This window comes from Natrix helvetica (assembly GCF_964273705.1).
Source record: "Natrix helvetica genome assembly, chromosome: 3".
Lineage (NCBI taxonomy): Eukaryota > Metazoa > Chordata > Lepidosauria > Squamata > Natricidae > Natrix > Natrix helvetica.
The window spans coordinates 71,307,787-71,335,601 of NC_138549.1; positions in this window are offsets into that span (position 1 = coordinate 71,307,787).

Consider the following 27,815-nt stretch of genomic DNA (forward strand, 5'->3'; position numbering starts at 1 on the left):
TGTCCCCTTTGTGCACTCAGAATCTTGTCTCTTGTGGTCTTTCTGAGAAATTTAATGTGTACCTCCCTTGGAACGCTGTGTGTTCTGGCATATGCTGAGTTTACTCTATAAACCAGGTCCATGTCCCACCCCATCTGTTGTCTGTCTTTTTTAGTATATTCAGCCAATAAATTAGTCATAATATCCCCCAGATCTTCATCATCAGCCTCAATTACATTTTGAAATCTAAGGAAAAAAGACATCCGTTCAAATTCTGTTTTTATCTGGTGGTTCTCAAGTTCTTGATTTCCTTTCTGGACCCCCTTCACCTCTTTCCTCATCTCAGTCGTCCCCTCCTCCAAAAGTTCCAGTCTCTGTGAGTTTTGGATCGCACGATCTTTATTCTCTCTGAGCTGCTCGTTCATTTCTTTCAGTTGGTTTTTTAAGTCCTCCTGCCCCTTTAAGAGTTGTTCAAACATCTGTTGGAAATCCACCTCAGAGGGCTTAGGCTGGAGCAAAGAAGTTAATGTCTGTTGTCCACTGTGGCTGGACGTTAAAGATGTTGGGGCGGAGCCCGCAAATCCCGGCTTCCCCGGTGGTGGTCTTTTAGGTGGCATTGTAGTAATCAAAATTCAGAGATGAGGATGTCAGTACAGAGAAGAAACAACTGGGAAGGTGGTCAGCCGAGAGATATCGCGAGGCAGAGAGCCCAGGCAGATAGGGACCTAGGCAATAAAGCAATAAAATCCTTTGTTCCAAGTCCAGGGTAAAGTGCAACACGAGATTTCTCTGAGTGTCACGGAGACAAAGCCAAAATGCCTGCAATTTCTGTGGGTTGAGTCAAATTTCAAAGTACATGAAGACAACGGAAGTGTGCCATCTTGCCCTACCAGCTCCGGGATCCGAAGGCAAAAGTTTTTTAAAAAAACAGATCATCACCTCATTTTCACAATTGCAGTAAAGGAAATCTGCTATTTGCTATGAGGGTGATTCCATTCCAGGGCTCCCCCCCCTCTTCTGGGGGCAGAGAGCAAAACAGTTTAAAGCCGCTTGTCCAAGGGGGGGGAAATCCCCCTCCCTCCAATCACACTTCCCAGCCACAGGTTGAAAGTTTTTCTAAAAGGTTGACAGTTTTTTTTCCCTTCACTCATCAAAGGGAACGGGGGGAATCTCCATCTCACCGCATTGCAACTGCATCCTTCGAATCTTGAATTTCATCCTGCTGCCTCAACGTGAAGACGCCACGGCACCTCCCCTCTTACCTCCCGGTGCCTAGGGCGATGCAGGGAGCCCCCCCGGCCGCCGCTGACACAGGGGATCCCCTGCTATGCTGCCCCTCCAGGGCATCCTGTGCCCCCCCCCCGATCAAAGGGGAGCCCACCAGAAGTGCGCGGGGCGAGCAAAGCTTGCCCGTCGCATACCGCAGTCGGAACCAGAAGCCAATGTTCAAATTATTTATTATTTATTTATTTTCTCAAGATTAAATCTGGTTTAACTAATATTGTAGTATGTTAACCATACTTATGTCTGATTCCAGAATATTGGTTGTCTTGATTTTCTTTCTTCTAAATGCAGAGGAAATGAAAGGGAATTGTGCATAATAATCAATAGTATTTGTTATTTGGAGTACAAAATTAAGTTCAATATTAAAGGAAAGAATTCATACTTGGGAAAGTCTATTTGGTGTAATGATTAAGGCACCTACCTAGAAACCAGGACACTGTGAGTTTTGGACTTGTCTTAGTCATGAAGCCAGATGGGTGAGCCAGTCACTCTCTCTCAGTCCTAGAAAGAATGCAATGACAAATCACTTCTAAAAACCTTGCCAAGAAAACTAGTCTAAGCAGTTGTTAGCAATCAGGGTTGATTTGAATGCACACACAGACACAACATACACAAAGGATGCCAAGCAACTATTGACATGTTTAAAATTCTTCCTGTTCTAAAGATGTTGTGTGCACACAGAACTGCTTTAGCTTTCAAATTTCCAGAAAACACAGTAACCAGACATAAGTATGGTCAATGTTTTATCTTGCTGAATAACTAGTGGAATAGTTATTGAGCAAGATAAAACATTGACCATTCTTATGTCATGTTAAGTTATGGTTTATTTGGGTTGTGTAAAATAAGTAAATAAATACGTCAACTTCCTTGATCCATTATTACAAAGGGGAAAAGCAGCAGATATGTATGGTGTTAGAGAAGGTAGTGAAGACGATGATTTCTTTAAAAAAATTACATTAAAAAAACTATTTAAAAGATGTATATGGTTACTCATTTTTTGATACACAACTCTGAGTGGCTAACATCTGTGATAAAAATAAAAATAATACAGCAACAAAATGAAGAAAACCTAAATCTATCAGTTATACAATATATATAATCCCTAAACTCCAATTTTATTATCCAGATTTGAGGGGGGGGGAATCAGCTCTTTTTAATGAATTTTATTAGATATTATTGGACAACAAATCTGAAGTAGGTAAGGAATTATGTAAAAAGCTCATATCTTCTGATGTCAGTTCAGTCCTATCTTCAGAAAAATGTAAGTAGCATTACTAATATCATGGAATGCTGTAGCCCATGGTTTAACAGCTTGTTAAATTTATCACTACTATTAGGTAGCACGTCTTTCAAAATAATTCCTCAAACTCTTTGAGAAACACAAAAAGCCATAAACACCCGATCAATCCCACTAGCATTCTGAGAAACAAATATAGAAAGTGGAGGAGGGCTAAGTTACATGAAGAGATGTACACTATTTCTGAACACTTCAGATGATCCTTGCAAAAGGGGGAGGAGGAGTGAAGGTGGGAGTGGGAGTGTGTGAAGCTTTAATTGTCCCTTCAAGGTGACAGTGAAGAGATTCTTTTACATGAAAGGACAGAATGTGAGTATCAAGGCTATCTCTGCTACATCTAGATTTCTGTTTTTCTGAAATGTTTATTACAGATGCAAAATGTAGGCACATGGTCTTTCGGTCCTCTTTGAAGGCATAACAGTGAAGAATAATTTTAGCTATCTAATCTAAGCTTAAAAGTTGACCTTCTCTAGGTAACATCTGTCAAATTGATGTTCGTCTAACATATATTTCACATATTTTTATCTTGTTCTCACTTCTTAATTTTTTCCAAGGTTTTTCTAGTTCATATCAAGGTTAGCTGGCTGTCCTGGTATGGTGAAAATAACAGAAAAACATATTTAATCTGAATCCCACTTAACAATTATAAAGTGATGTAATTGTAATTGTAGATTTGGGTGATATAGAAACACACACACACACACACACAGAGAGAGAGAGTTTAGGAACCTCTTTGCTAACAGTATATGTTTATGTATATGTATATAGATGATAGAAATATGGAACGAGCAAACAAACGAATGAACAAACGAAAGAAAGAAAGAAAGAAATAGAGATAGAGATAGATAGAGGATATAGATATAGATAGACAGATGATATAGGTGATATAGATGATATGGATATAGATAGATATAGGGCATACCAGGGGTTATAACACACACACACACACACACACACACACACACACACACACACACACATATATATATATATATATATATATATATATATATATATATATATAGTTTAGGAAGCACTTTGCTAATAATATATGTATACACACACACACGTGTGTGAGTAAAAAAATTGTTAGCAAAGAGTTTTCTAAATTGACTTTGGTAATTTTATTATAATAGAATTAATGTTTGGGAAATCTTTATTGAATTACTCTAATGGTGTATTTGTTTATTTATCACTTGTGTAGTATATCTATGGAAAAGAACAAGTGAGATAATGGAGGAAAAAGGGGGAAAAAGATAAGTTTCCTCTAGTATGCCTCTAACAGAGCAGATTAATATAAGAAAGATTCTTTTTTGTTGCTGCATTAGAAATAGCACTGTCTTTGACTAAAGTATTTCCATTTAATGAGGAGTTTCATTTTAAATGCTTTGTTCTCTGTTTGATTTTCAGCATTTATTTTATTCATTTAATTTATAGACTGCCCAGCTCCTAAATGACTCATATCCACATAGGAGTTAAAGAACAATGACCAAAAACTGAAGGCAATTAGATTTTAAAATAATGAATGTATTAATTTACTTTCCTATCCTCAATATCCCTCATAGCAGAGATAATGCAAAGTATTTTGAAAGTGGTCGTTTAAATATCATTTCAAAGGGGTCAATATTTATCAGTACAAAACCTATGTTTTAGACATTGCATCAGAAGGTGGCAGCCTCTAGTTAAATTCAGCTGTATTCCAAATCCAAGCAAGGATGGACATGGATATCATTTGGGGAACAGCAATGTTATACACCAGTATTGGTGAACCTTTTCTGCACTGTGCCAGAAACTGAAAGAGCAGCTCTCTAGAGCGCACACACGGGAGTGCCGTAAACTGAAGAGCAGTTCCCCAGCGTGCATGTGTGTGCCAGGAAGCTGAGCTTCTGGTGTCCAGTGTAAGCATGTGCACAAGTCACCTGGTCTGCTAGGTTCTGGTGTGCATGCCTGCATAAAGACCAGCTGGCCAGCATGCATGTGTGCACGGTAAATCGAAATCTCAGCTTCCCTGAATGTGCATGCACACCAGGGAGCTTCTTTTCTGATTTCTGGCACTCCAACGCTCACGAAGACCAGCTGGCCAGTGCGCATGTGCAAGCCAGAACCTGGAAGAGCAATGGGTGATAGCTGGCATGTTTGGAGATTTGTCTTTCCATGCCACTTCTGGCACACATGCCATAGGTTCGCTATCACAGTTATACACTAAGATAGGGAAGAAAACAAGAACAGATGGGTGGCACCTGTTAAATTTGGAAAACAAATGAGTCCACCCAATACTGTTTCTAAAGAAATTCATAACAAAAAATGTTTACACCTATAGAAAAATGCACCAATGATTGCTTTCATTCAATCCTTGGTGGTTGGTAACAAGATTGCTGTGGATGAAAGAGAATTGTTCTTTTCTTGTGAGATAGATAGATAGAGATAGAGAGTTTTGTGTAGAGGTTAAAGCATCAGCTATAAACCAGTAGACTGAAGTCTAGCTGCGACTTAAGCACAAAGTCAGCTGAATGATCTTGGCCAGCCAATCTCTCTTAGCCTGAAAAAGAGACAATGGCAAATCACTTCCAGAAAACCTTGCCAACAAAACTGCAGAGATTAGTCCAGGAAGCCACCAGAAGTCAAAAACTGGCACAAGTATCTCATATAAACATAGCTGGAATTAGAAATGTCAAATCTTTGAAATTCTCACCTGGATAAGCAAATGGGATTGCTAAAATAAAATTGAAGGGGAATGTATGTATGTATGTATGTATGTATGTATGAATGTATGTATGTATGTATGTATTTGTGTTACAACCCCTGGTATGCCCAAATATGGGAGGGAGCTCACTACTCCCCCTTTCTGTCCTTCGGCTCATTACAGAAGACCATCCAGGCAGAAAACCATATTTTTATTTTTAATGTTGCCTTTTTATATTTGTGTTGTATTTGTGCTGATAAATAAATAAAGGGAGACTAGTATAGATCTATTTCAACCTATTTAGGTCTCATCAGCTAGCCATACCCTTACTGGGAATCGAACCAGGGCTGTATTGCATATTAGGCCAATGTAATTAAACCTAAATAGGTTGAAATAGATCTATGCTAGTCTCCCTTTATTTATTTATCAGCACACAAATACAACATACATACATACATACATACATACATACATACATACATACATACATACATACATATATATATATATATATATATATATATATATATATATATATATATATATATAACACAAATATAAAAAGGCAACATTAAAAATAAAAATATGGTTTTCTGCCTGAATGGTCCTCTGTAATGAGCCGACGAACAGAAAGGGGGAGTAGTGAGCTCCCTCCCATATTTGGGCATACCAGGGATTGTAACACAAATACATACACACACACACACACACACACATATATTTATATATATATATATATATATATATATATATATATATATATATATATATGTGTGTGTGTGTGTGTGTGTGTGTGTGTGTGTGTGTGTGTGTGTGTGTGTGTGTGTGTGTGTGTGTGTGTGTGTGTGTTGTATTTGTGCTGATAAATGTATGCATGCATGCATGTAGGCATGCATGTATTTATGTACAGTGTGTGTGTGTGTGTGTGTGTGTGTGTGTTTGTGTGCCAGTTATATAATATATCTATGACATTTCTCTTCACTATCTATTCTGCACTGATGCAATAGAATCCTCAGGACAAGGAATGTTTGTTCCTCCTCCATTTTTTTAACCAGGAAGATATTTTTTATCTGAAAAGAAGCCACATCACACTTTTATTCAAATCCCTTTAAAATAAGTATATATGTGCCTGGAATTTATTTTCTCCCATTCCTTTTCTGCCAGCTGCTCAACACTCTGAAGATCACATTCTTTAAATTCTTCATTTAGAAGTCCTTTCCCTGATCTACTTATTCCTCAAATTTGCTTCACTTCCCCAATGTTTCCTGCAGCCAATATTTCTTAAGCAAACCCTGCTCCCCATTCTTGATGGCCCAGGTGAGCTAAAGAAATCAAAAGCCTAAAACAACAAACAGTCTTCAGATCTGCCTCACAATTTCCCCTAAAGCCAGGCTTCAGTTCTAAAGTGTTCTTTTGGCTTTTTGCATTCAAAGTTTAGGTACATTCTAAATATCTATGAAAGGAACAGGGTTTACATTGGATTACCACTACTTTGTCAGTCTGCCCTCCCCTTTCCTCCTCCTGTGGATGTCATTGCAAATGCATCATTTAGAATTAAAATACTTTGAATAATTCCAATCACTCCATGCTTATTTCATGGTTTTACTAGTGAAGTTGACACACCTTAATGATTAGAAGGGAGAAACTGGCAAAAATAAGAGAAAAACTGTTTCTGCTTAACAGGTTTTGTCGAAATGCAACTATGCAACTTTAATTTGTAAAAAAATAAATAAAACGATATTTCACAGCTACATACAACAACTTGAAGAGGTGACTGATGTGAGTGAAGCCTGAGCCACATTTTGGAAAAGGAAATTCTCCCAGCATGTTCCACTCTCTTTGATGTCAGGATGCCTGTTTAAATGCCATTTAATTAAGAAAAGAGACAATTTCCTTATAAATCAATGAGGTTTCTCCAGCGACTGCAGAAAGAATATAAGGTAGCCAATTTCCCAGGAGAAAATGATTTTTTTCCCAAATGAGGAAATGAGTATTTCATAGGAGTAGTTTAAGGAATAGTCCCTAGTGTTTTTTACCTCAGTAGCCTATATCTAGTTCTAAGTTATGAGTTTGAGAAAGGAACAAGAAGAAGCAAAGCATTTTTAATGGTTATATCTTAAGAAACAGAAATGAAAATGAATTGACATTATTCTATGCTCATTAATTTCAGTGCTTACAGGTTCATTTGCATTTCTGTTTGAAAACAACCTGGCATATTTGCAGCAAGTGCAAATTGGTACAATTGCATCAAGGATTGGTATGAAGTAAGGGGACTGGGGCAAAGACATTGAGCTTTTATGTAAGAAGAGATAAAGACATAAAGCATGAAAAGAAGAACTGACAAAGAAAGCAAGTTACCTTAAGGAAAATATTTTTAAAAAGAGCCAAGACCAATGTGACAATCACTTGAAAAAAAGTACAGAGCACTTGAATTGAAATAAATGGAGAAATAAATAAAAATAATATAGATGTCAGTATCTGCTATCATCCAACCAACCAAACAAGGAGAAGACATGGATGTCACTTCAGAAGCAAACTTCATCTACTTCATAAAGCCATTAAATAAGACTGACAGGGACAAAATAAACAAAGCAAAAATTGTTGCAAAAAGTATTTGACTAGTTGAGCTGTCTAATTTCTGAAGTACAGCACAAGTAGATTATTTACCCTTAACTTAATATGAATCAATATAGCAGATTTATTTTATGAAGTGGAAATAATAAGAATATTATTATTAAGGGCTGGAGTTCTTTTATTTGAAATGAAATTAATGCTAAAACTAGTTTAGTTAATGCTAAAGCTCCATAATGCTGGATTTGTTTATTTTAAAAGAAATTAATAAGAAGAATAATCTAACATGTATTTTAGAGATTGGGGAGAAAATGGCTAAGGGAGGGGGGGGAAAGGAATTTAAAAATTCAAAGGAATTATGTCAAGGATTTCAATGTATGAAAAGCTAATGGGAAGAGTAGCTCCTGATGAGTGCTGGCCTTGAAAGTCAATACAATTTCAATTAGTTCTAATGAGGAAAATGAATAGATGCAAACAGAAATGCAATATGACAGCATAACAAATAGCAAGCGAAAATAGGAACAGGTTGCAAGAAATATTTAACAGGTCAGTTTAGAATTATAGTGGTGAAGCCAGAAAGACTGAAGTTCAGAATGAACTAACGTTGTTGAGGGATGATACAAATGTTCAGGAAAAAAAAAGAAAGAAAGGGGGAAATTGAAGATGAGGTGCCACAGGAAGAAAAAATGGAAATAGAAGCACCAAAACTGCATAGAACTGAAGTTGAGGGAAATGTAACATGAAAAGGAACAGAAAACTTTGCTATGTACATCAGAGGTGGTATTCAGCAGTTCTGACCAGTTCTGGAGAACCGGTAGCGAATATTTTGAGTAATTTGGAAAACCGGTAAATACCACCTCTGACTGGCCTGCCCCATCTATTCTCTGCTTCCCGAGTCCCAGATGATCCGGAGGGAATGGAGATTTTGCAGTAACCTTCCTCTGGAGTGGGAAGGAGTGGAGGAGAAGACTGGCAAGGCAGGACCTTACAGGGTAATAGGAAGGTAAATGTTATGCTTTACTAGAAGAACTGATAATGTAATGTTGCAGGTGAGTACAATGAGTCAATATTTACCTTGACTTACACTAGAGGAACTTTTCCAGTCTTTGCCATTAAACTGGCTTTATGACAATGATATGTCAAAATCAAGCATTTTACTTCTTTTCTCTTAGAGAGAAACAGCTCATAATGTAAATGGCTTCTATTTTGAGATGCTGTCTTTCAAATGCACTCATTTGTAGTCAGCCTAATGGAAGCTGAAAGGGATTTCAGTCATTTTGAGAAATTCTGAAAACAAATAACTCCCTTCAATATGTTGTGTTTTTAATCATTATTATTGGCTTTATAAAACATGGACCCTTAGTGCTTCAAGGAGTGGGAGTAGTTACCCTTATCTCATCCAAAACAAAACAACATTTTCTTATTGCCTGTCTGTCTGTCTGTCTGTCTGTCTGTCTGTCTGTCTGTCTGTCTGTCTGTCTATCTATCTATCTATCTATCTATCTATCTATCTATCTATCTATCTATCTATCTATCTATCTATCTATCTATCTATCATCTCTCTCTCTCTCTACACACACACACACACACAGAGTCTGTCTACCTGCCTGCCTGCCTGCCTGCCTGTTTGTCTGTCTGTCTGTCTGTATGTATGCATGCATGCATGCACACAATCTATCCACCAGGAGTAGCTCTCTGGTGAGATACTTGTAAATAAATTTAACAAATAATTCAAATATTTTGTCAATACCCTGTCCACAATTCAGTCTTATTTAACTGGGAGTTAATAATATATAGTGGCGGGGGGGGGGGAGCTTTTCTATTTCAGTTTTTATAGTAGTCACATTTTTCAGGTTATGTAGGATTTTTCACATTCATATTTAAATAATCCACATTACAACAACTCCCCTGTTTAAATGATCATATTGCTATGCTAATGCCAGCTAGCACTTGTCTGAGGAAAGGTCATAATTGGAGCTGTCTTTTGCATGCAGTTAGTTCAGGTGATTGCCCCCAGCAACAAATGTTTATTGAGCACACTTCTGATGCTTGTTGTATATTTTCTATTTTGCCCTTTGGCAGCTACATTCCTGGAGACAATTCTACCCATAAACATCAATTCATACTTCAGTTTTAAATTATAAACACAGAAATACAGCTGCTGAAACATAGGCAGAAGAAGATGTGGAATGCCATTCAGACAGTAAGATTGCTTAGTATTTTATCGTTCCATTTTGACCCAGAAAATAGTACTGTAATCTCTTTAGTGTTATTCTAATAATATCTTTAATATTTTTTCCTGTATTTTGTTTTCTTTCCAACCAGCAGATCATGTTTTCTACCACCAATAATGATGATTTCCATTTATGCCTAATTCTTTTTTATGTCAGTTTATGACATCATACTATAAAACTGTTTAAATCCAGCCACTGATGTCACTAAAGATAATGAAGTCCATTAAAAAGAGGAAAAAAAATTCTCACGGTAGTAATCAGAGACTGATAGACTAAATGATTTTTAGACATTTCCACAACAATGCCATCACAAAAGAAATCATCTGAGAAATAGAAATCTTCATTCTGTAAAAAGCTTTTCACTTTCCCATTTTGGCTGATAGGTGCCAGCAATCTATAAATACTTTAATGCAGCTTTCTCTTTTTCAAAATTATCGTTCTGCAATTCTATTGCCTCCAACTACCAATGATAGTAGTAGCTGGATAGGAAAACCACTACAGCCTAATAAAAATGAATCTTAATAGAAAATAAATGAATACATATTTAGAAGATTTTAGAAGTAGTTTACAATTCAGCGATAGTTACAGCTGAAGTTTGATTAATTCCCGTTGATAGTATGTTCCAGTAATATGAAGCCAATATAGAAAAGGTTCTCACCCATATTGAGATTCTCCTGCTTGAGGTGTGTGCATGTGGTATGTGGTTTATTGCTTTAGTTTACTAAAAAGCAGGAAAAGTTACAATAACAAAGAAAACTCATTAGAGAAATAAAAATATAATGCATATTTCAAAAAACCCTCAATTTTGTATTATACACTTAAATGTTCTTTTTTTGGATTATTTACTTTCCTTTTCTATGAAACAGATAGATATAGATAGATATAGATATAAATGTTATAAATATAGAATCTATATTATAGATACATACATGCTTTAGGAGTACCCATGTACATAAATTAAAATTAGTTGAGACTTTATTTGTGATCATGAATAAAGTTCCAAGTTATTTGATCCACAGGCAAGGCAAAGGTATTGTCAAATCTATTATATTTTGACTTTTCACTAATACATTCTTGGCAACTTTTCTTCTAGACAAAAAAAGAAAAAAGAATAACTCATTAGAAGGATAAAAGTGTATTATAAAAAAACACTTCAGATTTTAAATTGCTAAATCTGTCTTCTCTCTACAAGATGTCTAAGATGATGAATATAAATGAAAATTAAAAAAAACTATATATTTCTGTAAGTCAAAAAAACAGAAAAAAACTCTTTGATTAAACTTTGAAAATCTTTGTTAAAATACTAGAAATCACAAATAAATATAACATACATGATTCCAAAAATGTAAACGCATTGAATAATAATAAAATCAGTCCTCAACTTACAACCACAACTGAGCCCAAAATTTCTGCCCCTGAGACAGTTGTTAAGTGAATTTTGCCTCACTTTGCAACCTTTCTTGTCACAGTTGATAAGTGAATCACTGCAGTTGTGAAATTAGTAACATAGTTATTGAGTGAAATTGGCTTTCCCATTGATTATGCTTGTCAGAAGGTCGGAAAATGTGATCACATAATCCTGGGGCACTGCAACCGTCATAAATATGAGTCATTTGCCAAGCATCTGAATTTTGATCACATGGCTATCAGGATAGTGCAATGGTCATCAGTGTGAAAAATGGTCATAAGTCATTTTTTTCAGAACTGTTGTAACCTTGGCCCAGGGGTGTCCAAACTTGGGAACTTTAAGACTTGTGGACTTCAACTCCCAGAATTCTAGCTGGGGAATTCTGGGAGTTGAAGTCCACAAGTCTTAAAGTTCCCAAGTTTGGACACCCCTGCCTTGGTCACTAAATGAATTGTTGTATGGTAAGGATTGCCTGTATGTACATGTGCAATTGTGTGTGTGTGTGTGTGTGTGTGTGTGTGTGTGTGTGTTTCCCCAAAATGAAAACCAAAACTGAAGAGAAATTGAAAAAAAGTAATTACGACTTTATGACTTTTGGATCAGATATAGTATAAATATAAAGTGAGTGGCCTATTTCCTTTTGAAAAATATGGCGAAAATATTGAAGAGTGCTCTCTTTGCTTCACATTAACTGAAACAAGAAATCAGCTTCCAGATTAAAAAGCTAAACATTTTGTTTAGCTGCCAAATAAAGTTTACTTAATAATTTCTGCTTATAAAGCACTTGATGATGTAAAACTGGAAAAAAATGATTACCTTCTTTGCATTTTATTCCAGAGGCCCTGCTTGGTGAGGTAAATACTGAATGTGAACTTTTACCATAGCTCTAAAAGCTCTCACTGAATGTCTATGCTGATTGAAAATATAAATCCACCTGATAAATTTGTATTCCAACCACAGCTGGGGGGGGGGGGAACCTTAATATATAAATTTCTGGTTAAAATGTGTAGTAGAGACCACCTTGCTCAGCATTATAGAAGATATTTAAAATAATAAACAAACTTTGTAAATGGTCACTTCTTCCTGAACATCTCTGTCTAGTCCCTTATTTTAATTTCTTTGACATGTTGTTTATTAGAATTCTCAAGCAGAATAAGTCTTGTCTTATTATATGAATCTGTCCTTAAGATTTTTAACTCAATTTTGTATGAGCCAAAACACCAGATTTCTGCTTCAGCTTTGATTTACAACATACTGAGGTTTTTAAATGCATATATGGTTAATCACATTTTATTTTTTTAAAGTGATAAACAACCCTATAGTGTTTATTTGTTACTTTTTTCTTATGGATTAGGGGGAGGGAATTGGCTTTAACTACACTTTTGACTGTTCCTCAGCTCATTTGGGAAGCTGGTCTTATACCCATATAATAAGGTGGCAGTTCCTTTTTTTTCTATCTTTACTTTTGGAGCCATCATTAATCAAATCAATTAAAATGAAATAAGTAATTTTGACAAAATCAAAATGAATGGTTTAATTTATCAATTAAGCAATTAAGTGGTCAAACAGTATGGAAATAAGCTTAGAAGAGAACTGAGTTAACAGATCAGTGTCACATCAACCTAAAGTCAGGTTGCTGACTCTCTGTAGTATTTTCTGCAGAGGGAAGAGAAGACCAAACAAAATATTTTGCTAAATTATTTTATATCTCTACTCAAGACTGAGCAAAGATGTGAGTTCACTGTGTGCACTCCACTGTAGGAATGAATTGCTGATTTGAATGTTGAATTGTAATCCAACATTACAGCACATTTAACAAGCATCTTGTCATTAGTGAATTTGATGAAGTGGTCTGTAGCTACTGAAGAGCATTATTATTTACATTAATTTGATGTGTAAATTGTCAACAAAGATATTTGAACTAAAATACAGCTCTTCAGGTAGTACTATCAATAATTTAACCGTATAGCTTTTGCCAGTTTATTGGAAGTTTGAAATAATTAACAATAAAATAATGGGTTCCCCTCCATCCATTGCTTCCTAAACAGAGCAACAAAATAAATGTAAAAATCAGAATTTGTAACTTATGTGACAGAATAAAAGCAAGGAATGGGAAGCTTAAACAAAAGTGCTAATTGTAATTCTGCTCCTTTTATGACTCTAATCCTATGTGTGTGTGTGTGTGTGTGTGTTTGTGTGTGTGTGTGTGTGTATGTATTTGTGTTACAACCCCTGGTATGCCTAAATATGGGAGGAAGGTCACTACTCCCTCTTTCTGTCCTTCGGCTCATCACAGAAGACCATGCAGGCAGAAAACCATATTTTTATTTTTAATGTTGCCTTTTTTTATATTTGTGTTGTATTTGTACTGATAAATAAATAAAGGGAGACTAGTATAGATCTATTTTGAGCTAATTAGCTCTCATCAGCTAGCCATACCCTTACTGGGATTTGTATAGCCCAGGTTCAAATCCCAGTAAGGGTATGGCTAGCTGATGAGAGCTAATTAGCTCAAAATAGATCTATACTAGTCTCCCTTTATTTATTTATCAGTACAAATACAGCATATATATATATAACATTAAAATTCAAAAACATAATGGGAAAAAGAAAGGAGCAAGAGGTCAAATTGAAAAAGTGATTAAATATTTTATCAGACAAATATGTAGCCAAGTGCTTATTAGTACAGAGATAATACTGTGATATGACAATCTCTTGCTAAGTTTAAATGAAAAAAACGTGTTCAATTCAGGTTATGAAAGAATGGCTGGTAGAACACAGCGACAACAAGTAGGCTAATGATGATGCAGTCTTACAACCACATCTGTCCCATGGCCTCACTCAGCACAATTGTTGGATACCATGATGGGGGAAAAAGAGAGAAGAGGAAAATCAGAGATATCAGTCAATTGCTTTGCTTATCTTACACGTACATGTACAGTGCACCAGAGGTAAATAACAGAGAGATAGAATCGATTCAGAGGTAGGAAACAGGGTGAGAGAATGGTGAGAAATAAAAATAGTGAGAGAGAAAAATCTCAAGGGCTTGTATTGTTATTTTGTTGGCCAATTCAAGGGTGGCAGACATCATTGTACCTCAGCAATGGGAAAAGGATCTGTCTTACAAATAGATCACTTGAAATAATTAGGATTTAAAACTAGTGCCACTGATGTTATGGGGAGTCTATCTTTTTGCAAATAACAGCCCATCCAAATATTAATGAGAATGAGTACAAGTACAAATGTAGCAGAGGTGGGTTCCTGCCGGTTCGCACCTCTTCGGATGTATCGGTTCCAGAAATTTGCTGTATTTTTACGCATCCATTCCACGGAGGCATGGCCACGCCTCCATTTTGGTACATTCCCCTGCCCTGCAGCCTATTTGCAAGGCGCTTCTCAAAGAGAAGTAAGCGAGGGCGGGGCTTCTTCAGAGGACCCGAGGCAAGAGCAGAGTTGAAGTCCTCTCTAAAGCAGCTAGAAAAGGCACATGTGGGTCAGAGGGAAGGGGAGGAATTCAAACATCCTCCTCCTGGTGCTATGCAGGGCTTTGAGCAAAGGCTGGAGGGAAGGACCCTGGCTCGCTTGTGCTCTTCCTCTCCAAGTGTAGTTTGATTGCAGGCAGAGTCTCGTTGCCTTTTCAAACCTGTAATCAGTGAAGTTGGGCTGGATTTTTACATAGTGGGTCCTTCCGGGGCTGGGGAAAAGTGTGTGTGCTACAGCATGGCTCTTTGCCTGGCTTCCTGTTTCCTCCTGTGTGCTACAGCATGGCTCTTTGCCTGGCTTCCTGCCTCCTCCTGTGGTCTCCTCAGTGCTCGCTCATGCTTCCCTCCCCAAGTGTAGTGACTTCCTCCCCAGGCCCCCATCCATTTCTCTCTCTCTCTCTCTCACACACAAACACAGACACACACAGCTGGATAAAACTATATAAAAATCCAGCCCAGCTTCACTGATTACAAATTTGAAAAGGCAACGTGGCTCCACCTGCAATCAAACTACACTTGAGGAGGGGCACCACAAGTGAGCACTGAGAAGACCACAGGAAGAGGCAGGAAGCCAGGCAAAGAGCCATGCTGTAGCACACACTTTCCACCAGCCTCTTTATTTTGGAAGGCTTGGATCGCCTCCCCTCTGGCTACTCTGCCTCTCCTCTCACCCCAGTCTGCCAGCAGGAGGTGAATGGGTGGGCTTTATTGTGTTCCAGGCATTTCCCACCCAGGCAGCAGGCTGCATTTGCAATGGGGGAGGTGTTTGGGGAAGGCAGCGGGGGAATGGGGGGGGGGCAGAGGAGCTGCTTTCAAGCTATTGGAAAAGATATCCAATCCAACTTGTGTGTGTGTGTGTGTGTGTGTGTGTGTGTGTGTGTGTGTTTGAGAGAGAGTGAGTGAGAGAGGGAAGGAGGTAGGAGATATAATCCAATCCAACCTCTCTGTGTGTGTTCATGTTTGAGAGAGGGGAGAGGGAGGAAGGAAGAAGGGGAAGGGAGAAGAAAAAGAAAAAGAAAGAAGGAAACATCTTTCGCAAAGGAGAAAAACAAATGTTGTCGCTTTAAATCAGAACTGAGCATGCCTGGCTGAGGAATTCTGGGAGTTGAAGTCCACAAGTCTTAATAATTTTAAATTGAAAAAGTGCAGGAAAGAACAAATTGGTTATATGTTATATGGTTTTATGTTTTTGAAGTTTTGGGGTTTGTGCAATATGAGCATTGTGTTTCTAAAAGGCTTGTGAATGGAGCCAAACTTTCTCTAGGGTCATTATTTCATTATCTCTATCTGGCAGGCATGTGGAATGAGCCTCAGACAGGTTTCTTTGTTAGCATAAAGAAAGAAAAACAGCACAGCAATTTAGGGCTAGATGGCTACTAGGAGGTCACCTAGTCCAACCCCCTGCTGTAGTAGGAAACCTTATTCTGGATTATTTTGGTGCCTCTAACAGAGAGGAAAATTGGCAGAAAGTAGAAATAGTTTACTAGGACAAGGCTGCCATGCAGAGGAAGGCAGAGATAGTCCTTGACCTACGACTACAATTGAGCCCAAAATTTTGGTTGCTAAGCAAGAGCGTTGTTAAGTGAGCTTCACCACATTTTACCCAATCCATGACATCTCCTGGTGAGTGACATCAAGTTGGCCACTCTCACCCGGTCACATGATTGCCAAGCCACTCCCACAAAACAGGCCACACCCACAGAATAGATTCTAAAAAAAAATTGAAACCCACCACTGAAATGTAGGCTTCCTCTTGTTTAATTTGCAAAAAGAAAAAAGAAAAGAAAAGAAATACGAACAGTGCAAACCAGAAACACTAACAAAATCTGTTTCAACTTCCTTACCAATATAAGATTATTTTAATATATTTTTATCTGACCTGGCTGGTTACATCGGACATATTGAGTCCCACTCCCCGAAGCTGACAACTACAAAGATCCCACTTCTTCTTTACGCTGATGTGCGGCACTCCTTTCATTGTCAAGGCCAGGACTGAAAAGACTACTTTCTACATTTGGGTCTTACTGTGCTGAAAACCATTTGGCTATTAACTATGATAATTCAAAAGTACTAGTGTTTACTAGAGCCTGGAAATTGTATAACTGGGATATCAGTGGCAATGCTGTTAAGCAGGTTTTCCATTTTAAGTATCTAGGTATTCAATTTCAGAACACTGGTGCCTGGACTAGACATCGAACCCAGGTGCTGAACTCGGCCTCCTGTAGTCACCAGCAGATTTTAAGATTCTTTTATACCCAGGGTGGCCAGTTCATTCCCTCTGCCCTACATATTTACAAAGCCAAAACACTGGCCCAAACTCTTTATGGCATTCCCATATGGATACGGGGCTTCAAGGATTGCATTGAAAGAACCCAGGCTGCTTTCCTTAGAAAACTTCTGGGTCTTCCCCCTTGTGTTGGTTTTGCCCCGATATACCTGGAACTAGGCATTCGATCGGTGGAATGTATGGCCTGGATAAACACCTTTAAATGGTGGTTTCGGGTGCACTTTCTGGTAGTTCCTGGCAGCTACCTCTCCCTGGTGTTCACGGACTCCCATATTTCTCGCTGGGAGAAAGAGCTGCTGAAGAAACTTCATCTGCTAGGTTTCATGGAGGATGCCTTGGGAAACTACGACCTCAAGGATGCCCAATTTAGGATAGTCCAACGGCTTGTGGACATTGATTTACAATAGCTACGAGCCAGAGCCAATAAAACTTGCTCCCCCCTGACTCTCAACCAAGTTAATAACTATGGATTGAGGATGGCTTCCTATTTTTATACCCTAACCATTCCCAAGTATAGAAGAGCTTTTTCCCTAGTTCGCTTCAATGTCTTGCCCTCAGCACTTCTGGATGGTTGTTACAAGAGGTTCCCGATTAATAAGCGGCTGTGCCCTTGTGACAGAGCCGATGTTGAGACAGAAGAGCATGTCCTTCTATTTTGCCCTAAGTATAGCGCGGACAGATCTAGGTTACTGTCTCTTCCTGAAATCGTCCCCTCTGGTCCTGATGGCTGTGATTTGTTTGTTCATTGCCTTGGGGATGTCTCCTCATACATCACCTCTCAGGTTTCCAGGTTTTTCTTGAGAGATGTGACCATTAGAGGAGAGAGCTGAATCCTCCCTTAGTTGGGGTTTTGGTGACTGGCTGCTGTGTCTCTTTTGTAGTGGTCGTGTTTTGGTCTGTGACTGTAAATAAAGTATTATTATAATATAAGATTATACTTTAATTTGCTCTCTTTACTGGCATTTAGTGCTTGTAAAGGTGGATATACTGAAGACAGGATAAGGTTGCTCCTGTTTCCAAGTATTTGAAGTTCTATTTTATGTAGTAGAAATTTTGAATCTTTATTCTGATGTAAAGAAAGAGGGGAGAGGAGAGCTTTAGGGTGATGCTTGTGAAATAAGATAAATGAATATGACAAAACCTTGGTACAAATCGAATTTAGATCTGTACCATGGACACATTTCTACTTTCAATTGCTTTGTTTTAGGGAGTGATACCTCAGAAGAATTTCCCGCAGGCCACTGAGATCTGTTTGTGAAATATATACATACATGGCAGGGTAGATATATTGATCATATTTACTTTGCGAGGTATGTCACCAACCTACACCAATTAGGAAACCAGTCAATCAGCATAAAGCCACTCACAAGTCAGGTGACCCAGCTGTAAAGACAGGAATCCAATCAGTTCCTGCTCAGTTGTCTACAATTGAGTAGCAGATCACTTTCATTTGAATATGCCAGCTGTAACTTTCAGCAAACTGTCAAGAAATCTGTTTTCTGGACCCTGGTCACTAAGCCCTGAAGCCCAAAATTTAGCAAATCATTCAGTGATGAAAAAGTAATTTTATGACCAAAGCTTGCATTTACCACTTTTGCAGGTCTGTAAAGCAAAAGATGTAGTGACTCAGTGGCTAAGACACTGAGATTGTCGATCAGAAAGGTTGGCAATTTGGCGGTTCAAATCCCTTGTACATTGTAACGGAGTGAGCTCCCGTTACTTGTTCCAGCTTCTGCCAAGCTAGCAGTTCAAAAGCATGTAAAAATGCAAGTAGAAAAATAGGAACCACTTTTGGTGGGAAGCATTCCGTGTGCCTTCGGCGTTTAGTCATGCCGGCTACATGACCGCAGAGGCGTCTTTGGACACCACTGGTTCTATGGCTTTGAAATGGAGATGAGCACTGCCCCCTAGTGTTGACAATGACTAGGACATGTGTGCAAGGGGAACCTTTACCTTTACCTTGAAGCAAAGGAAAGTTTAATAAGGCTGTAAACACAGTCACAGCTTCATTTATCAAGTGCTTCATTTAAAGATTGTTGACAGTCCCAATTGTGGTCACTAAATGGCAACTACATGTATGTCTGTGGATATGTCTCTTTGTGTACACATACAGACATACATATGCATACCTACCTATAAAACACATGCCTATACATATACACTGACTCGCCCTCCAGTGGACATTACTATAAAGCTTGATTCCTTGAAAATTATCAAGCAGCTTCCCTCAACAATATCTTTTACAGATTCTAGATGAGGGAAATCCAAATGACTTACACTTGCAAAGACTCGTAGTGTTCATATGAGAACTGTAGGCCAGCTAATTTGGTGTAGAGATGAGGAAGCTCCTTCAATGACACAGTCTTAAGCTTTTTCTCCCCTTCAGTTTAAGACCTGCCTGCCTTGTGAAACTAAAATGCCTTGTTATTCAATAAATTTCATATTTTGTCCTATTATTTATGATGCTATGGCCATTGAATATTGTTATGCCGCAAAAACTCATTCTGATTAAAAGCACTTTAGAAGCTCCAGCTGGAAATGCCCATAAATAAATAAAAACAAAGTAATAAATCCAAGGCTGCCTGTCCTAGAGGAGTTGTTAACCATTAATTAATATTGTTTATAAAACACTTTACTTTCATCGATGCACTTTTTGAACCTTGTGTGAATATTTTCCTGTCTCAATCAAACATTAATATATGTAGATTACTGTAAACTCAAACAATTATTCATAACCACAGTAAATGGAACTCAATTCAAGGCTGTATTTGTGTATGTGTATACTACTGCTCTTTGTCACACACACAAATGAACATATGTGTATTTGTCCTATTTTTGGCTTTTTATTAGTTAGTGATCAATTTTACCGTCAACATAGGAAACATATGGGATTCACATCTCTCTATATATACACTATCATATGAAAGAGACCTTTTAAAATAAAGCTAGTCTTATATGTGAAAAAATATGTTAACTAATCCTACGTGTATTTTGCCTGAAGTTTGAACATACTTGTAGTGATTGAATTTAATTTATTTTAGAATAAGAGTGAATGGATAATTCACAGTAATATAAATCCAGCATGATTTACCGTCTACTTAAATACAATACGGCTATACAGTAGAACCTCTGGTCAAGAACGCTTCTGACCATGATCAAATCAGGTTCCAACCCCCCAAAAAAAATCACAATTTTTTTTGCAGCTGATTTCCCCTTCTGCGGCTTTTTTTTTTTTTTTTTTGTAAGCACCAAATTTCCAAAATTAAATTCAAGTCACAATCAAATCAGGTTGTGATCAAAGTTATGGAACAAATTATAATCGTGGCCAGACGTTCTACTGTATTCCAGTTCATTGATGTTTCTTATGGATTTTAAAATGATAAACTCTAAAAAAGGTGTTTGATCCACAACTTTCTCTAACAAATATAACTTCAGAACAATCAGAAAAAGGAAAGAAAATAACACCTGGCTGATATTTAATGGAGATTTTAGCTTAGTTTTTTTTAAAAAAAGCTATATAAGAACGTAAATTATAGTTGTTAAATGCAATTCTTATGCTGCAGAGAAAATAAGTAAGGAGAAGTATTTATCTTCTTATCATGGTAGGAGCTTTGGGGGAAGGGTCATTAATGGGAGCCAAATAAGATTCAGGACAAAGAAAAAAAGGGCATTTTATTTTTTAAAAAGTTATTGGCACACCCAACACCAGTTACATATTAATGCACACTTGCATTAGGAATTTGCATCCATGAAATTTAATTAGAACTTTTACTAATAGCTTTGAGAGGATGTTACAATATTCCACAGGATAGGATTATTCAGTAGTTATTTCTCCTGCTAGTTATATAATATCTGATAACTTCTGTGGGTTCTGGATTCTGTTACAGCAGAGCTTCACTTGAAAAATATTTTGGGCATACACCCAATTTATGGGCTTCCGATTAATATCCTGTTGGCCATTTGCAGAATTAAAATACTAAACTGGATGTATGTTTGAGTCAATCCAATATATTTCACCTTCTATTGTCGTTTTGAGTATTTTGCTCTGCAACTACAATTGTTGTCCCATTTGAACTAAATCATGTATTACAGCTGATGTAGAAGTGTCATCAATTTGAATTACTGTTTAATTATATTTATAATAATAATCAATAATAATATGCATCAATTGTCTTTTTAAAGAATGCTAAGTAGAATTCATTTTTTTACAGACATGCTTAGCTATAGAAATCAGAAGTTTGTGCCTGTTAATGTGTATGTTTTACAGAATGTCATCTCTTCGTTAGCCTGACAATTTATAGTTAGTCAACTGGTGCAGAAAATGATTCTTCGCACATTTATATGGTGTGAAGCATACTTGGTGTTCAGCTAGATAATAAAACAATGGGGATTTGTGTGTAGGTAAAAGCATCATTTTGACATGAAAATAATTGAGTAGCTTAATGAATAATACCAATAAAAAATAATTAATTGCCACAGTTGAATGTATCAGCTATTGTTAAATCCTATGTGTCTTTTTTCCCATCCCATGTGTTTGACGGCATGTGAGATTTCCTTACTCAAGGATCTCTATCAAGTGTTTTGCACATGAAAGTAGTCTATGCATTACCCTGGAAAAGACTTCCAATGGGAAGATAGATAAATAAATTTCATCAAGGAAAAACAAAGCAGGAAATAAAACTGCTTTATGTATGTATTTATGTATGTATGTATGTATGTATGTATGTATGTATGTGTATGTATGTGTATGTGTATGTGTATGTGTATATGTATATGTATATGCATATGTATATGTGTTACAACCCCTGGTATGCCCAAATATGGGAGGGAGCTCACTACTCCCTCTTTCTGTCATTCGGCTCATTACAGAAGACCATCCAGGCAGAAAACCATATTTTTATTTTTAATGTTGCCTTTTTTTAGTATTTGTGTTGTATTTGTGCTGATAAATAAATAAAGGGAGACTAGTATAGATCTATTTCAAGCTATTTAGCTCTCATCAGCTAGCCATACCCTTACTGGGATTCGAACCAAGGTTGCATTACATATTAGGCAGTTGTATTAGCCACTAAGCCTATATATAAACTTGTTCACTATTGGGCTTTCTGTGTAACATGATGACTTACCTTGCCAATATATAAAATAAACTGAAGTCATCTGTAGAAAAAATCTTTAAACTTTTAGGAGTTTTTTTAAATATTGAAGACAGTAGTCGATAAATTATAGTCAAAAGCAACCAGCTATAGTTAGAAGAAAAACCATGTTGTGATGTCCTTCTGATAGGGAACTTTAGAATACAGAACTGTCACCAATAGCTCAGTGGCTATAGAAACAAAGCAGTTAAAACTTTTACACTGAGCAATGCTTAATGTGTGCAAAACTATTAAACTGAAGTTATCCTGAGATTAAAAATAGGACACAGAACATAGAATAATAGAGTTGGAGGGGACCTTGGAGGTCTTCCAGTCCAACTCCCTGCTCAAGCAGGAGACACTCTTCCATTTCAGACAAATGGTTGTCCAGTTGCTTTTTGAAAGTGTCCAGTGATGGAGCATCCATACCTTCTAAAGACACGCAATTCCATTGGTTGATTGCTCTCACTGTTAAGAGTTTTCTCCTTAGTTCTAGGTTGCTTCTCTCCTTGTTTATCTCAATTGTTTCTTGTGTTACCTTTTGATGCTTTGGAAAATAGTCCCCACCCCCTGTCTTTATAGGAGCTCCTCAAATATTGGAACTGTTGTGTATTGAGCTGCCCTGTCATAGACTTGCCTTGCTGCCTCCTGATTGGCTAAGACGCAGCAGCCTGCAGGGGGGAGAATCCAGCTACCTGACAACTCGACTATAAAAGAGCTGTCAGCTGTCTTTTGCTTGCTGTTTGCCGGTCGAGATTTGCCGTACTTATGAGCTGTTTTGTCACTGTTAATAAAGGTTGTGTTAGCTTCAACCTGCCTTGCCTCAGTCCCTGTCTGCCTTGTTCTCCCTATAGAACTGGAACACTGCTATCATGTTTTCCCCATTCCTTCTTTTCATTAGACTAGATATACTGAATTCCTGTAACTGTTCTTCATATGTTTTAGTATCCAGCCCCCTAATCATTCTTGTTGCTCTTCTCTGCACTCTTTCCAAAGTTTCAGCATCTTTTTTATGTTATGGTAACCAGAACTGAATGCAGTATTGCAAGTGTAGAAATACAAATGTTATAGATTAGATGGTGATGAATCAAAAAAGATCCAAAACTGTGTGTATGTGTATCATCTACATAGATCTATACTTATATCTATATATCTATATTATCTATCTCTATCTCTATAGATAATCTATTTATGTATCTCTATCTCTACCATCTCTCTCTCTTTCTCTATCATCTTTGTCTATGTCTATGTCTACATCTAGAGATACAGGTAATTGTTGACTTACAACAGTTTGCTTAGTTGCAAAGGCACTGAAAAAAGTGATACTTTTCACACTTGCGACCATTGCAACATCCCTATAGTCTTGTGATAAAAATTCAGAAGTTTGGCAATTGACTTATATTTATGACGGTTACAGTGTCCTAGGGTCATGTGATCACCTTTTGTGACTTTCTGACAAGCAATGTCAATGGAGAAGCCAGGTTCATTTAACAACCATTTTACTAACTTAACTGCAGTGATTCTCTTAACAAATGTGGCAAGAAAGGTCATAAAATGGACAAAACTTACTTAACAAGAGTCTTGCTCCGCTGCATAAATTTTGGCTGCAGTTATGGTCATAAATCAAAGCCGACCTGTATGCATTCATTCTTTCTATGCATAAATAATCCAAAGATAACATGTAGCACCTGGTGATTTAATGGAGAAAAGTTTTGAGTTTACAATAGCTCCCAATATGTTCAATTCTATTTTAATATACTGATACACTTCAATTCATATATGGATTTGAGCTCAACATGTGGTAATTATAAGAGATGTGTCCATATAGTCTGAAACTTGAAATTGATTTACTGCATCATCTCCTTCCAGGATCTTGGGATTTCCTGACTCTCTTCTATCCTGAGATTTTAAGATTAGGGTAAATTGCCTTTTAAGACATGATGCCTTAATTTATTTCTAGTCCATTTTTAAAAGATGTTGACTTTTGAATTTATTTTGCTTCCTTTTGACTGAAGTAAACTCTGCAAAGGCTTTAATTCTTGATATTCTCCTCAGATTTTTTAGAATCACTGTCAGAAGGGTGCAGCTTTGGCCACAGGGCTGCATATAGTCCCTGAAAGTTCTAGAGTCCCTCTACAAGTTGATGCCAAATTCAAAAGGCTAATGTAAAAGAAGGGAGAACATGTCTACATACAAAAGAAGAGATTGTACTTATTGGACAGTCAAGGTGTTGTTGTGGTTAAAGTGCTGCACTAGTTGTCCAGGTCCACCTTCAGCCATCGTGAAGTCACTAATTGACTTTGGATCTCTCTCTCTCTTTCTCTTTCTGTCTTCCTGTCTCTCTCCCCTCCACTCCAATCTTCTTCACAAGCTTGGTGATGCAATGAAGCTAGATCTGTTAGGTCCTTGAGGCTATGACACCATTGACTATCATTGCCAGCTCCTGATTGGTTAAGATGCGAGCAACCAGCTGATGGGAGAATGCAGCCATTCTATTGGTTTAGAGTCTGACAGCTCTGGTATAAAAGGGCTGTCAGCTGTCAAATGTGGCTGTTTGCCAGTTCGAGGTTTGCCTTGCATTTTGCCTTGTTAAACTGTTAATAAAGATTGTGTTAGCTTCAACCTGCCTTGCCTCAGTTCCTGCCTGCCTTGTTCTCCCTATAGAACACTGGCGATGAAGACCCGGGATATTGCCAGGCTCTCTGCCTCAGACCCCTTACTGGACCAGGTTTTGGACTGAGTGCGCAGGGGGTGGCCACAGGGACCAGTAGATCCTGAGTTTCACCCCTATTATATATGGCAGCATGAGTTGTCCATCCTTAACGGGTGCCTGTTATGGGGCAATAGGGTGGTAGCCCCCCCCAAAGCTTAGGTCACCAATTTTAAGTTGCCTACACACTGTTCACCCGGGCATTGTGCGCATGAACGCTTTGGGCCAAAGCTACGTGTGGTGGCCAAAGATTGACCAGAAAATAGAAAGTTGGGTAGCCACCTGCCAGCATTGCTAGCAATCTAGAACAGCTCCCCCTTCTGTGCCCATCAGGGAATGGGACATGCCCCGGGCTCCATGGGCATGAGTCCATTTGGACTTCGCCGGCCCGTTCTTGGGGCAGAACTTCTTGGTCCTCATAGATGCCTACTCGAAGTGGGTGGAGCTGGCACCTATGCCCTCCACCACTTCGGAGGCCGTAATTAGGGTGCTGGGGAAGCTATTTGTGACCCATGGGTTGCCCGACGTGGTGGTGACTGACATGGGCCCCAGTTCACGTCGGCACCCTTCCAGATGTTTTGGGTCCAGCATGGCATACAACATACCCTGACGGCCCCGTTCCACCCGGCTGGAAATGGCCTGGCAGAATGAACTGTCTGGTCGGTTAAAGAGACATTGGTCCATCTGGGGCCAGGGAATTGGCATGACAAGCTGTCCCAATAACTCCTGCCACAGCATAGAACCCCATGCCCAATCACCAAGCAAAGTCCCGCAGAATGGCTTATGGGTCGTCGGCTCTGGACAAACCTGGACCGACTACACCCCATTTATGCAGCAGAGAAAAGCCCCCTCGCAGGTGACTCCACATGGGCCTTTAATGTGGGAGACCCAGCCTATGCCCAAACTATGGGGCCATCCCAAGGTAGCTTCCTGGACAAATCACGCAATTAACTGGACCCTATTCTTAAAGGGTCCAGCTCAGCGACGGGCGAATGTGGCGTTGACACATCAACCAGCTCAGACGGCGAGCCACCAGCACAGCAGACCAGCACCCAGTGCAGGCCCAATCCAAATGACAGAGGCTGCTCCAGCGCAACCAGAATCTCACGCAACACCCCCCCCCACCGATGCGTTCTTGTCGCCAGGCTTACCTGAGAATCCGGTCAGTTGCATGGTGGTCAGGTTTCCCACCGACTCCACTGCACAGTCTCCTGAAGTTCCACAGGACTCTCCACCAGCTTCTCTTCCTTTGGCCACCACCCCTGAACTAAGATGATCGGGGCAGAGCTGACGCCGCCCGGCGTACTTGGCTGACTACTCATGTGCTAACGGGGAGAAGAGGGGTGTTAAGTCCTCGAGTCTACAACGCCATTGACTATCATTTCCAGCTTCTGATTGGTTAATATATGAGCAACCAGCTGACAGGAGAATGCAGCCATTCTATTGGTTCAGAGTCTGACAGCTCCAGTATAAAAGGGCTGTCAGCTGTCAAATGTGGCTGTTTGCCGGTTCAAGGTTTCCCTTGCATTTTGCCTTGTTAAACTGTTAATAAAGGTTGTGTTAGCTTCAACCTGCCTTGCCTCAGTTGCTGCCTGCCTCGTTCTCCCTATAGAACAAGATCCTTTGTAGGTCAATGAAATGTAATGTTCCCTTTTCCTTGCCCCTTTTCCCTCTAACTTTTATGCTGTTCAATCTTCAGATGCCAGTTAAAACCCAAATTTGGCTTTCACAGTTCTGTCCTCAAAAGGCCCTCATGAAAAGTTGAATAATATAAAACCAGGGTGCTAATACTCATGTACAATTTGACCCACAGCACAAACCCCATGCCAGAAATGAATACCTGAAAGAAAAGGGTATTTTGGGCTTGGGTTTCTTTTTTTTGTATTTGTCTTTGCTAAGTTACCTCCACAAACTGTCAAGGTTTCCTGTTTATTCAGGTCCAAAAGGAGAACATCTTAACAGACCACGGAATAACTCTTAAATCTGTATTTCTGGCCTTGCTTTGTAATTTGTATGGTAAGACAATGCTACACATCTCATAAGGACAAGGTATAATAATTACTATTTTCTTATTTATAACAGGAAAGTAAGCCACAGGAAACTGAACCTATTAAATGTAGCTTAATTGCACAAAATGTTATACTTATAGAAAGGAAGCTCCAAGCATGCCACTTTCTCCAGATGCTATCAACAACGGATGTTCTCAATGATTTTTTCTAATAGATACTGCCATTAGAATTTCCAAGGGAAACATTAAATATGGATATAAAGGTTTTTTTTAAAAAAAAAATCTCCCTGAAAGGGGAAAAAATCTAATTAACTGTTTAATGTTACTCACTGAATGCCTTTTGTTGTTTCCTTCATCGTCTTTATAATTGCTTTGCTGATTTTTAATTAAGCATGCATTATGTGAAACAGGCTACATAAATAATGGCACCACCAAGATGCACTTTAATATCTATTCAACATTCATTTAATAAGTACAAAGGGCAGGAGAAATCATTACTGAAGCCTGCTCAAAGAGCATAAAGCAAGAGAGATCCCTTGGCCATGCTCATTATCTGATTAACTTTAGTGACAAATTTACAATATAAAGTCATTGAAAAGATTAGAAAGATTTATGGAGTGTTTAGTTTACTGTTTGTTATGCTGAACTTGTGTCCCGTGGATCATAATCTTGATGAGACTCACTTTATTTCCTTCTGGCAGGTAAGTATTTTGTTTTTGGGTTTTTTTTCCCTTCTTCTT